The sequence below is a fragment of the Ceratosolen solmsi genome, unplaced genomic scaffold (assembly GCF_000503995.2).
Source record: "Ceratosolen solmsi marchali unplaced genomic scaffold, CerSol_1.0 scaffold14, whole genome shotgun sequence".
Lineage (NCBI taxonomy): Eukaryota > Metazoa > Arthropoda > Insecta > Hymenoptera > Agaonidae > Ceratosolen > Ceratosolen solmsi.
In genome coordinates, this window is record NW_011948420.1 from 9,578,699 (window position 1) to 9,590,683 (window position 11,985).

The 11,985-nt window shown below is 24.4% G+C and overlaps 1 protein-coding gene across 1 annotated transcript in view; it reads right to left on the minus strand.

The window, feature by feature from the left end:
• The window catches only part of Calx (sodium/calcium exchanger 3), a 127,118-nt gene that overhangs the window by 7,271 nt on the left and 107,862 nt on the right, over window positions 1–11,985 (minus strand). The window lies entirely within an intron of this gene.

An 11,985-nucleotide genomic window follows, 5' to 3' on the forward strand; every position in this document is an offset into this window, starting at 1 on the left:
CTGCTCCTATCTCTCCCTCTTTCTCATTCTCTCTCTCTCTCTCTCTCTCTCTCTCTCTCTCTCTCTCTCGTTATCTATCTACAAATAATTATTCTAATTATAATTTTTCAGGTTACTATCAGGACTTTTAAATATACCGCAATTAAAAATATTTGTGTTTAAAATAGATTTTGAATATATTCATGCAATCAAATATATTGAAAATATCGTTTTAATTATTATTTCTGTAGAGTATGAGTCAGTTAAATTTATTTCTTTTTATATCTATTGAAAATATACTTTTGTATTTATATAATTAAAAACTTCAATTATTGAAATAATGAATATTAAGTTATGAGAGATACTTTCCAATGTAATACCAAATGGTTGGAAATTGATTATTTCGTGTTTGTACACATATTTTCAAATATTTTATTTCTATAATATTTTATCGAATTCATATCTGATGAATTTTAATATAATAAAGTATATTTCCCTTTATAGAAAGATTAGGTTATTATTTATCAACAAATTTTAAATATTTATTTATAGCCAAAAAAATTATTTTATTTACTTATTGAGTAGATCACTGTTATTTATATTTATTTATATTTATATTTTTTTGTTATTTTTATATTTTTATGTTATGTTTAATACCATAATAATGGTCATTGTTAATATAACATAATTCTGTTTTCTTCATATTTTCATTGTGATTTTATAAACAAGACAAATAAATTTAATAACAATCGATCAATTACAATATCTATGTTTAAGGATAAAAATATGATAATAATCGTTTTACAGCTTTGCTTATTTTATGTTTTACCATTTAAATTGAAAAGTATCGTGTTTAGGTGTTTGGGAATTTTGAAATAATTTTCAACTTATGTACAATACCGTTCTTACCTATGCAAAAGCAGGAAATTAAGAAATTAAACGATTCTCATACTCTCGTTACTTTTATGGTTGGAAATTTCCCCGTTATTTTCAATTTCCGTAAGTCAACATTCGAGTAGGAAATTCCTTTTAGAATATCAATTTTTCAATTAAATTTACGGAAATGAAACTGAATTGATTTAAATTTTTAATTCAAATGATTTTAATTACTATTTAATTTACTTACTGTATTATTTAATTTTATAATATAAGGCATTAATATGTAAATTCAATTTTTATTACTAAACGTAATCCAATTATAAATTAATGTATTTATTTATGTGTAATATAACTTACTATTGCTATATTCGAGATATTTGAAATTCTTTTATTTTGTACTTAAAGGGAAGTATATGGTATATATCATGTGCAGAAGATTTTAAATTGTTTATAATGGTTAGTTTCATTATATAATATTTCATTTAATATTATGAAATTTGTAAGTGATATTTCAGTACTAAAACTAAATAAAACATGAAAGTATCTTTATAAACATCGAGATCAGAATATTAAATTATTTTTACGAAAAATGTAGGATCATTATATTATCTTGGACGGATAAAGTGCATAATAAAATAAAAAGTTCGTTAAATAAAGAATTTATTCAAATTTTGAAACCTGGAGACTAATAAAATGACGGTAAGTGTAGCTGAAAATGAGTATAAATGATATTTTAAGTTTTATTAGCATAATTAAAAAAATTTTTCCCCTGTATTTATTACGGTAATTAAATATTTAATGGAACTTTAAGACCAAAGCAAAAATATTTTATATATCAATTCAGAATATTTATTTTTGCAATTCTCACATTATTTAATGTGCTTGGATATTAATCGAATTATCAAAAGTCATACTAAGTAATAAGTAATATAAAGTTTATCTTTAAAGTTATTCAGTCGAATTGATATATGTTATTATTGTATAAAAGATTGCTCTGATTAATGCACGAGATCTAATAGAATATCGAGTAATATCTATCTGCTATCGAGAAATATTTCCAAACAATCTATTTAATTTCTAAAATAACGAAAATATCTAACTATTGATATAACTGCACTACCCTACCATTTTATTACGTATATATTTTATTATACAGAGCAATCGTAACATTTATTGCTATTATTCATGCTGGACAATTTGGTATTGTGTGTCCCCTTGTGGTGACTGACAGAGCTGGAGATTGTAGTTGTGTTTGCTTTGGAACTCGAGTTTATTCTTTTCTTAGAGCTCTTTCGTAGAGCCGATGTACCTATCTTTTTCCCATTCCACGGGAAAATCTAAGGTAAATCAATGGCGATATATTGCTCTCTTCCTTCCTCAATCTACCACTCAATCTGTCTCATTCTATCGATCTTATTGTCGATCCTTATCTCCTGTCCCATCTAAATTCCACGGTGTTGAAATCGATGCAATGAAGATGCTATGCTGGTCATGTTGCAGATGAAATTGATTTAAATTTGCTGAATCTACGTATTAAGGCACTTAATATTCCTTTACTTCTATTCTGTATAAATTAAGCGTTATATGTTGCACGATACTTACGGTATAATTATTATTTAATAAAAAATAGCTCAATACTCGATTTACGTATTTGTTATGTTAATGACAAAATATTTCACTTTTACAGCTTTCAAAAGTTTGTTAATTATGCATGAGTGAAAGACATAATCGTTAGCTCATACGGTAGTATTCATTGTACATTATTGCATTAGTTATTTAAATGCACGCGTCAATAGATATCTCTTATCGTGTTAACATTGCAAGAATTGTCTAGAAACGAAACTATGCGTACATAATTTATTTATACAGTTTATTTATAAGGAACTAACTTAATTTAAAATAACTTGAATATATTTGCTAATTTATGCAGTCATTTTCATTCTCTTCCTTTGGCTTTTCCTCTCTCTCTCTCTCTCTCTCTCTCTCTCTTGTTTTATAAGATAGGTCATAATGATCTTTTTCAAGTTAAGTATGAACAGTCCTTTCTTTCTATTATGGCCGTCTTTTTCGATTTTCTACACCATGTACGATGAAATATCGTTAGTCAATACTTTTACTTTGTCCTTCATCAACTCTTCAATATCCAACTCTCGGACTTGATTTCAACTAGAGTACAATTCTTTTTAGTATTTTATTTTGTACAAAATTAATATTAAATTATTTGCTTGTAATATTTTTTTTTTTTTTTTTATGGTTATATGCTTTAAGAAAATTTTTTTTTATTAATAAATGACAATAAAAATGATTAATTTTTATTAAAATGGAATAATTCATTGTTATTATACGCAACTAAAGCAAGTAATAAAGTACGCTCGATTCTCCATTGTTATTAAAATATAGTCGTTATAAATTTAATATTTAAAAATTTGACTATTATATAGAGAAAAAAAAATCGTCATTATGCATTATGTATATTTGTATTGTATAAGTCGGTTTACGTAAGTATATAAGTGGGTTTAAATTATCCTTATAATCACTTATATTTTTTCTCGTATTGTACACTTTGTTTCATAACTGGGTTGTTCAATTCCGGTGTTGGATGTATAATTAGTAATTGCTAGTTCATTTATTGCAACTATAGGCTACTCCATTAACTTGTCTCTAGTATAAATAAATAAAAAGAGATAAATAGAAGAAAGTAATATTATAAATTATCATTTAATATTTTTCACTTGAATGAAATATTTTTATAAAAATTTAAATTAAAAAATGTCAACTTATATTATATTAAATAACTTATAATTAACAATGCCATATATCTCTTTATTGAGAAAAGTCGCGTGCGCATTAAAGTAGTTTTTTGTTATTTGCGTAGTACATTAATTGTTTAGTAAATTCAAATTAAGGAAGAATACATGAAGGATGATATTATTACACAATTATTATTAAATCATAATTTCATGTCCCTGAGAATAAAATTTTATTATTAATTACATCAGAATACTTAATAATATAATTACATTTTTTCAGGCTAGTTAAGTGTTCAAATGAACGCAATAGAAAAAAACAACGATAAATAAATAAATAAATAATTATATATGCGTGTTCGATATATATATATATATAATCGGAACAAAATTTACCTAATTTTAAGCAAAAATTCATTCTATCTACACGTACTGCTGCAAATAGATTTATAATATTTTGATTTAAACTATATCATATAACATTAGACATATAAAGATCTCTGTTAAAAACTTTTTTTTTTTTTTTTTTTTTTTTCGTAACTTTCTCAGTTTCATAAAAATAACAATTTTAGCAATTAATACGCATATGCAGATATCTTATACTTAAAACTATTATTGAGATGGAACGGATGTATAATCTTGAATTCGTCACCTAATTATAGATTCAGGGAAACGCGATGAAAATAAGTTTTGGACACTTTACAGTCTGCCAACTGTCATATTCGGTATATCGGGAAAAGTAGCGCTATCGAGAGTAGTCCACTTCTGTAATTGTTGCCATTTAATTATAAATTGTCGGCAATGCTATAATGAAACGGAAGCCATCACCACTATTACAAGTTTTATTTTATCAAACAAACAGGATGAGAAGAAAAATCAATCCTTGATATTGAACAAAGTCACGAGTTGTTCATGATGACGACGTCGTTCGGGAAACAGCGTTGATAACGACAATAAAATTCGCATATGCGCACTTAATTCTTGCTCCTTAATCTTTTTTGTTTTTACTCTTTAACAATATTTACAAATAATGAATATGACATATATGATATATATATATATATAATCAAGAAATGAAAGTTAACTTACTTATGACCATTCATTACTTTTATATATCGTGTAGTAGATTTTTTAAAACATTAATCTTAATATTAATAATCCCTATACAATAGTACTAATGCATTCAATATAATCATATTAATTTCCATAAATCCATAATAATACTAAATGTAGCTTATCAAATATGAAATTTACAAAAATATACATTTAATGCTTTCCATGTTTATTGTTTTATTAGATAATATTGAAAAGTTTTTTTAAATTAAAATATTTTTAAATGAAGGATATTTAAGATAGAAAAAGTTCAAATAGTAATAAGTAAAGATATTAGTTACGAATATATACTGCCACAATTGAAAACACACGCTCATAATTTCTCTTGCTAGTAATCGGGTCTAGTGAAGTCCTCCCCTCCCCCCCCCCCCACTTCCCTTTATCGCACAAGTCTTTTATGTTATAATGTCATAATAACAATCTGTGAGTAATAATTAATTAAAAAATAATATTTAAAATTATTCAATATATAAACGATTCAATTAGGAATAAGAAGATAAAACAACTTTTTATTTAAGTGAAATTTCTTTAATGACTTTCTTCCACAATATTGAAAAATTGGCAAAATATGGAATATTCATTATATGATAAATAAATAAATAAATCGTTCTTGACATATAGGGAATGATTAATTTTTATTTATTATAAATTTTATTCATATTTTCACTTATATAGATGAATTAGAGAAAGCTTTGCATGCAAAAGAGAGCTAATAAAACATTTTTTTATTATTTAAAGTTAGAACGTCAATTCTAAGCATTTGTATATATATCATACTGTGTCCGATTAAATATTATTGATATCTATGCATCTGCTACACATGCCGTGGAAATTACAAACATTAAATTGCATAGATTATAAAAGCACTTATGATTTAACCTATTCTTTTCTCTACCCCCCCCCCCCTCTTTATGATTTTAGGGAGTATATTATTAGCAAATTCTCTATAATAGAAAATAGATAATTTTTATATTATCAGTATATATATATATATATATATATTAGTCATGTATATTGTATCAGAGTAATATAATATTAAGGAAAACTTTTTTAAAATGAAAAATTGATTTAAATTGGTTATTTCATATTTTTTCATAATTAAGTATTTTGAAAAGAAAAAAGATTAATAATTTTTCAATGTATTTGAAATCGATAGCTTTATACATTCATTAGGATTTATTTAAATGCCCGAAACTTTATAGAAAGAGACAATTAATTTTACAACGTTCGGATGTAAATACTTGTTTTGGACTATCCGTATCCTTTCCATTGTCCGTGATCTGTATCAAGGATTTTCGGCGTCTGGATGTTCCGGGAACTGCTTTATTGCTTCACCAGCCGCCACATCAATTGCTTAGGATATATCGTATGCGCTTGTAATGGATATTTTCAATTTTTCTCTGACGTATATAAATGTTAAAACTTTAGAAATTGTTTCCGCACACCACCAGGGTTTCACTTTTTAATTTTATTCGAATTAAATAAAGTTAAAATCTTGCCTACGAATTGAAAAAATCATGAACTTATTACCTATTAATTACTATTTTCACTTTTTGAAAATATATTTTATCGCTATTTTTTTATATTGTAGTTATACAAAAATATTTTTAATAAAAGAATAGTGTACGAGGAAGTATTTACGTATTTGATATTTAGTAATAATAATATCAATGCTTATATTATTGCAATTTATAGATTATCGTACAATACTTTAGTTATAATTAAAATACAATTAAAACTATTTAATTGTTATATAATAGTTATATAAAAGATACAAATAAAAATTCATTATATAAAAGTCAATAATAAACAAGTACAATATTATCGCATTTAACAAAAAGATAGAGTAAAGTGTACAATTCAAAATTAAAAACTTAAATGTATAAAAATCTTTTATATTGTAGTTTTTCTTTCGCTCTAATGTATTTACAAGCTACGTTTTTTTTTTTTTTTTTTTTTTTTGTATAAATCTCTTTCAAATCATACATCTTTTGCAAGAGTTTCCATTGATATTTTATAAATTATGCTTTAGTCACAAATACGAGGATTTTCCAAATGCATATTTTTCATTGTTTCTTAATTTAATCTCTATATTTTCATTATAGCTAATAGTTATTATTTTATAAAAAAAAAAATGATAAAACCTCCTTCCTAGTGCATAAAAGTTCATTAAAAGTTAAAAAGAAATGCACTGTGCTTAATTCAAACTAAGCAAAACCTAATGAGAACGAGAATGGATTTAAAAATACTAACAAATAATGATTAATCAAAGCTATTTTTCATGTAAAAAGTTGTCCAAATAAATTCGGGAAACGAGTCGGAGGCCGTCGAATAACATGCCCCTTATAAATTCGAACGTGTAACCCAATTTCGGTTATACTAGTTTCCCAGCAACCTCTTCCATAACCAATACACTTTTTATTTTCTCCAATAGGAAATATAAGCTTCGCTGCATTTTTAACTGCACAAATTAAAATGATTATTTATTTAAACTGACATTTTCTTCCATGTCCAAATAAAAATAACACTTTTCATCGCACTCATTATGGCCGATAAATATGTACAAATGCAGCAAGATAATTATTTTAAAGATTCAGTAAATATAGTAAAAATAAGATCAATAACAAGATTAATAATAATCAGATAGAATAGCAAAATTTATATTTGTTGAGTCTATGAAATTAATTTTTTATTATAACTATTTTAAATATCAACAGTTTGCCACATAAAGTATTTCGGAAAGAATTGAAGGATAATAAACAGTTTATATTGTAGGACGATATTATTTACAAGTTATTTAAAAAATAAAATTTAAAAAAAAAAGATGAAAATACGTTATAGCAATGGTCGATATATTACTTTTATTATAATATGACTGAAGTGTAATATGGATTTAATATTAGGAAAAAATCAATCTTAAGGTTTCATAAAAAATTTAAACATTTAAACATATAAACAATTTAAAGGTTTATAAAATATAGTGTAATATGATTTATGGTAAATAATATTTTTTCAGCGCACTCGAATAGTTTTTAATTAAATTAAATTAAAAAATTTATGTATATATTAGAAATATTGTTGACAGTATAGATAAATGTTTTAATTTCGTGAAAATTTGTTATTTTAAGAATTAATTTCTTAAATCTAAAGTTCTAAAGATTAAAAAAATTAATTTATATATATATATATATATATATATATATATATATATTAATTTTTTTAATCTCTCTTCGGTATTGTACCATTTCTATAAAATTAGAAATTTTATTGGTTATTTTGATTACGAGTAAAGTAAAATTTTTATTATAAACTATTTATATTATTCGAGCCTATACATATAGTAGTTGAATAATATTAAAAATTGTTCATTGTATTAAATACAAAGAATAAACTTTAAGAACAGCTTTATTAATCCATTTGGTTTTAGTGGGTGAGTTATTATCATAAAAATATCATGCTAATTTATTGAATATATTAGAGAACTTTAAGAACTACTAGGAAGGGTATGGTTTTAGAAAAATAAATTGTGTAGTAGAAATTGAATAGATTGGAGTTGGGAATGAGCCAAGTTGTGGTTGATTATGCCATTATGCTTTGGGATTGATATTTCTAAATGGCTTAGAATTTTGAAATAGTTTGTATGAATTTTATTAATACAATAATGATAAATCGATAATTTCTTAATACAATTTTATATTATTTGTATTTGTTGCTTTGTATTTTTATGAATTATGCAATTGGAATGGATTTCAAATTTAACGTAAATTAATAATAAAAGGGTGTACGTGTGATGAATAAACATATATTTAATATCAATTCAAGGCTTTTAGATTTGTAATATTAAAACGAGAATAAAAATTTTGTTTCTAAACATAAAATTTTTTTTATATAAGTTGTACTTTGTTATTTGTTAAAGGTACTTAACTTTTTTTTTCTAATATACATCGTAGTTTGTCATATATTTTTTTTTTATCTTGTTTTGTTATCACGAAGGATTATGAATTCTTTTTCCGGTATTTGCTTAGCAAAAATCACCCGGCTTGACCTACTTACAATGTAAATGTTCACATTAACGTTTAGCTGATTACAGAGATTAATTAATTCAAGTAAGATATATATGATTTTATATGGAAAACAGAAAGAAAAATGTTTTAGTCCAAATTTCAAAGTGAAGCGGCTGTAACGACAATGTGTTAGATCACATTTAAGGGTTATTAATTTAATTCTTTTAGTAAATTTGTTAATGTACATTGTTAATATTATGTATGGTAATATTACCGTCTTTGTAAAGTGAATATATATATATATATATATATAATATCATTGGAATTGTCATCTTATTTGTGAATTAGTAAGTATTTAGTTATTATTTTAGATTATAGTTGTTTAATAATTGTAAGATTTGGAACTAGTGATTACAAACTTAAGTAATTGTAAATTCAAAATAATTTTAGTTCAAGACTGTAAATGCATTGTAACAAATATGAAAATAGTGCATTGGGAATAAATAAGATTATCTTGAAATATATTGCATGAAATATTTGAAAATTAACGAGTGGAGAGATTAAGAAGATAATAAAATAATAATTTTTATAAAAATTTTAATAATATTTTTTAATACCAAATAAAGTGATATCCTTAAAGAAGAAATTATATTTATTACAAATATTATTCTTTAAACGAATTGTACATTGTTTTAATGCGTGATTCTTAACTTTTTTCATATAGAGTGTTATTATCTGCATAATACCATTATTGAAACTTATTCGAATTTTTAAAAAGATATTAATAGAAAAATGATATAAAAATTTTGAAAATGTAAATTGCTGTATTTTGCTGATTTTGCTCATGAATTTTGAATGGCGTTTGATATTTTTAAATTTTATATTCATCTAATTACATTTAAATCAGCACGTGATAAAAAAAAATTACATTAAATATTTTTATCATTATGAAGTGTTGCTCGTGTATATTTTTTTTTATCTTTTTAGCTATAATAAATAAGTGAAAGAGAATTGAAAAAAAAGGTGATTTTCTTGCTATCAGACTCAGTAGAACTATGTATCTTTTCAAATTTTTAACACAACCATATATTCGATACATTAGGTTGATGTAAGGATAAATTAAAAAAAAAAAAAGTAAAAAAAAAAAATTTAATCTAAAAGTTTATAGTAAAAATAAATCCTCACTTTTTTTTTTACTGCATTTACTAGATTAGATAAATGAAAGATGTAATTATTCAGGCAGTATTGTATATGTGTCGGTATTCTAAATATAAAAATGTAATTCATATTTTCAGATGTTTGGAATATAATTGTATTTTAATTAAATATCATAATTTATTAAACGTATTATCGCGGCGTAATTGAAAGGGAATTTATAATTAATAATAATATCATTAGTTTTATTAAATATATAGTATTGTAAGGATGCAATAAGAGTTCTGGCTTTTTGTCACAGTAATTAAATTTAAGTACCAAATCGATGAAATTTATGATAATACCGAGTTGTGGCATTGTTGAGTTATAAAACGAGAAACTTCTTTGTGGTCGTTCTTCGACCAATGAAAAAAAAAAAAAAAAAAAAAAAAAAAAATTTAGTTATATGGCACATAAGGGGTACTCGCGATTTTAAGTCGCCGTGAGACCGGACGCTACTTTATCATACTCACTACTTTCATCGTCTTTTAGAACACCAGATTATACTATCTGGCTCACCCAATATACTTATCCCCCCATTCATCATGTTGCACCTTTTATGTGTATAATTATAATCTAATAAGCAAAAATTGATATCCACGTAGAGGAAATTGTTTATGAAAATATTAAGTTTGCTATAAATACGAAGAATAATTTATTTTAATTTAGTGAAAAATTATTATTTATAAGCTCTAAATTAATGCATTACTTATTTGAGTAATGATGCTCGCGATAATATTGTATTTAAATTTTATTTTTCTTTATATGTATTTATTTCAAAATCCATTGCAGAGATTCATTAAAAAGAAAATTAATGATGTTTAAGTTAAAGTTAAACTTTCATTCTCATGTGACCGAGATATGCAATACTACACTCTATAGATCTACTATGAAATCTGTAATCATTGTCAAAGATTTGTTTTTATCAAGCAACTCGCTCTACCGCCCCTCTTTCCAAATTTTTTTTTTTTTTTTTTTTTTTTTTTTTTATTTCTACGAAACGTATAATGAGAAAAGCCTAGCTTGTGCTGGAATCTTGGAATTTTCGTTTGAATACTCGAGAACACTTCCTCGTAAACAAGATCGGATATTGAGGTCGAAGCTAGCTTTGTGGAAAACTTATGACCATACACACATGCATCTCTATCTATTCATTTTGTATTCAGGTTGTGCGGAAATGTGAAAATAGGTCTTTTCTTTTCTTTTCTTTGCTCCCATTGGTATTCTTAGCCGTGATTTTTCGGTATTATTACAGAAGAAATATTAACATTTATGAAAGGCTTATTCTTATGGTATCCAGGTTTCTTCGATAGAAAACTGATTTTACTTGGCGCATTATTTATTTCTTTATAACAGGACGATGTGATTTTTAAATTTTTATGAAACTTTCCGCTCCTTTTGAATTTCTCGTTAGCATTCTCCTATCATTCGTATTTCATTCTCTACTCATTCGTATAATTATATTTGATTTCGAAGTCGAATTGAGCGAACAATTTTTCAGATTTGAATGCCTCATAAAAAAAAAAAGACAATATTATGCAAGTCAATAATTATAATAATATGTTTTACCCTTTGTAAATACATGACGCATTACTTTACAATGGATTGGCGATATCTTACGGCGATATCAATTACTTAGATAATTCATAAGAAAATGAATGAATCTAATTTGAATATGGAGAACTATAGACGAATAAGTATTGTAGATTAATAGATAATTGTGGAATTATTTATTATTTATCAATTTCTTTAGTCTAAAGTTCTTGTTTAAAACGTCGGTATATCAAATTTATTTATTATTCGAGTCGTATAATTGATTTCTTTTGTTAATCCCTAAATTATACATTGCTATATGACAGCTATTAATATCATTTGTATTTTGTTAGGTAATTATTTTGGCATTTATTAGAAGCATTATATCCTTCTTAACGTTTCATTTTCAAAATTCAAATTTTTCATTACCGTCTTGCTTTATAGGGATCACGTGTTTATTTTATTTAAATTTTGGCTCTTACTTTTGACGAAGTCTTTAAATTAAAAAAAAAAAAAAAAAAAAAAAAAAAAAAAAA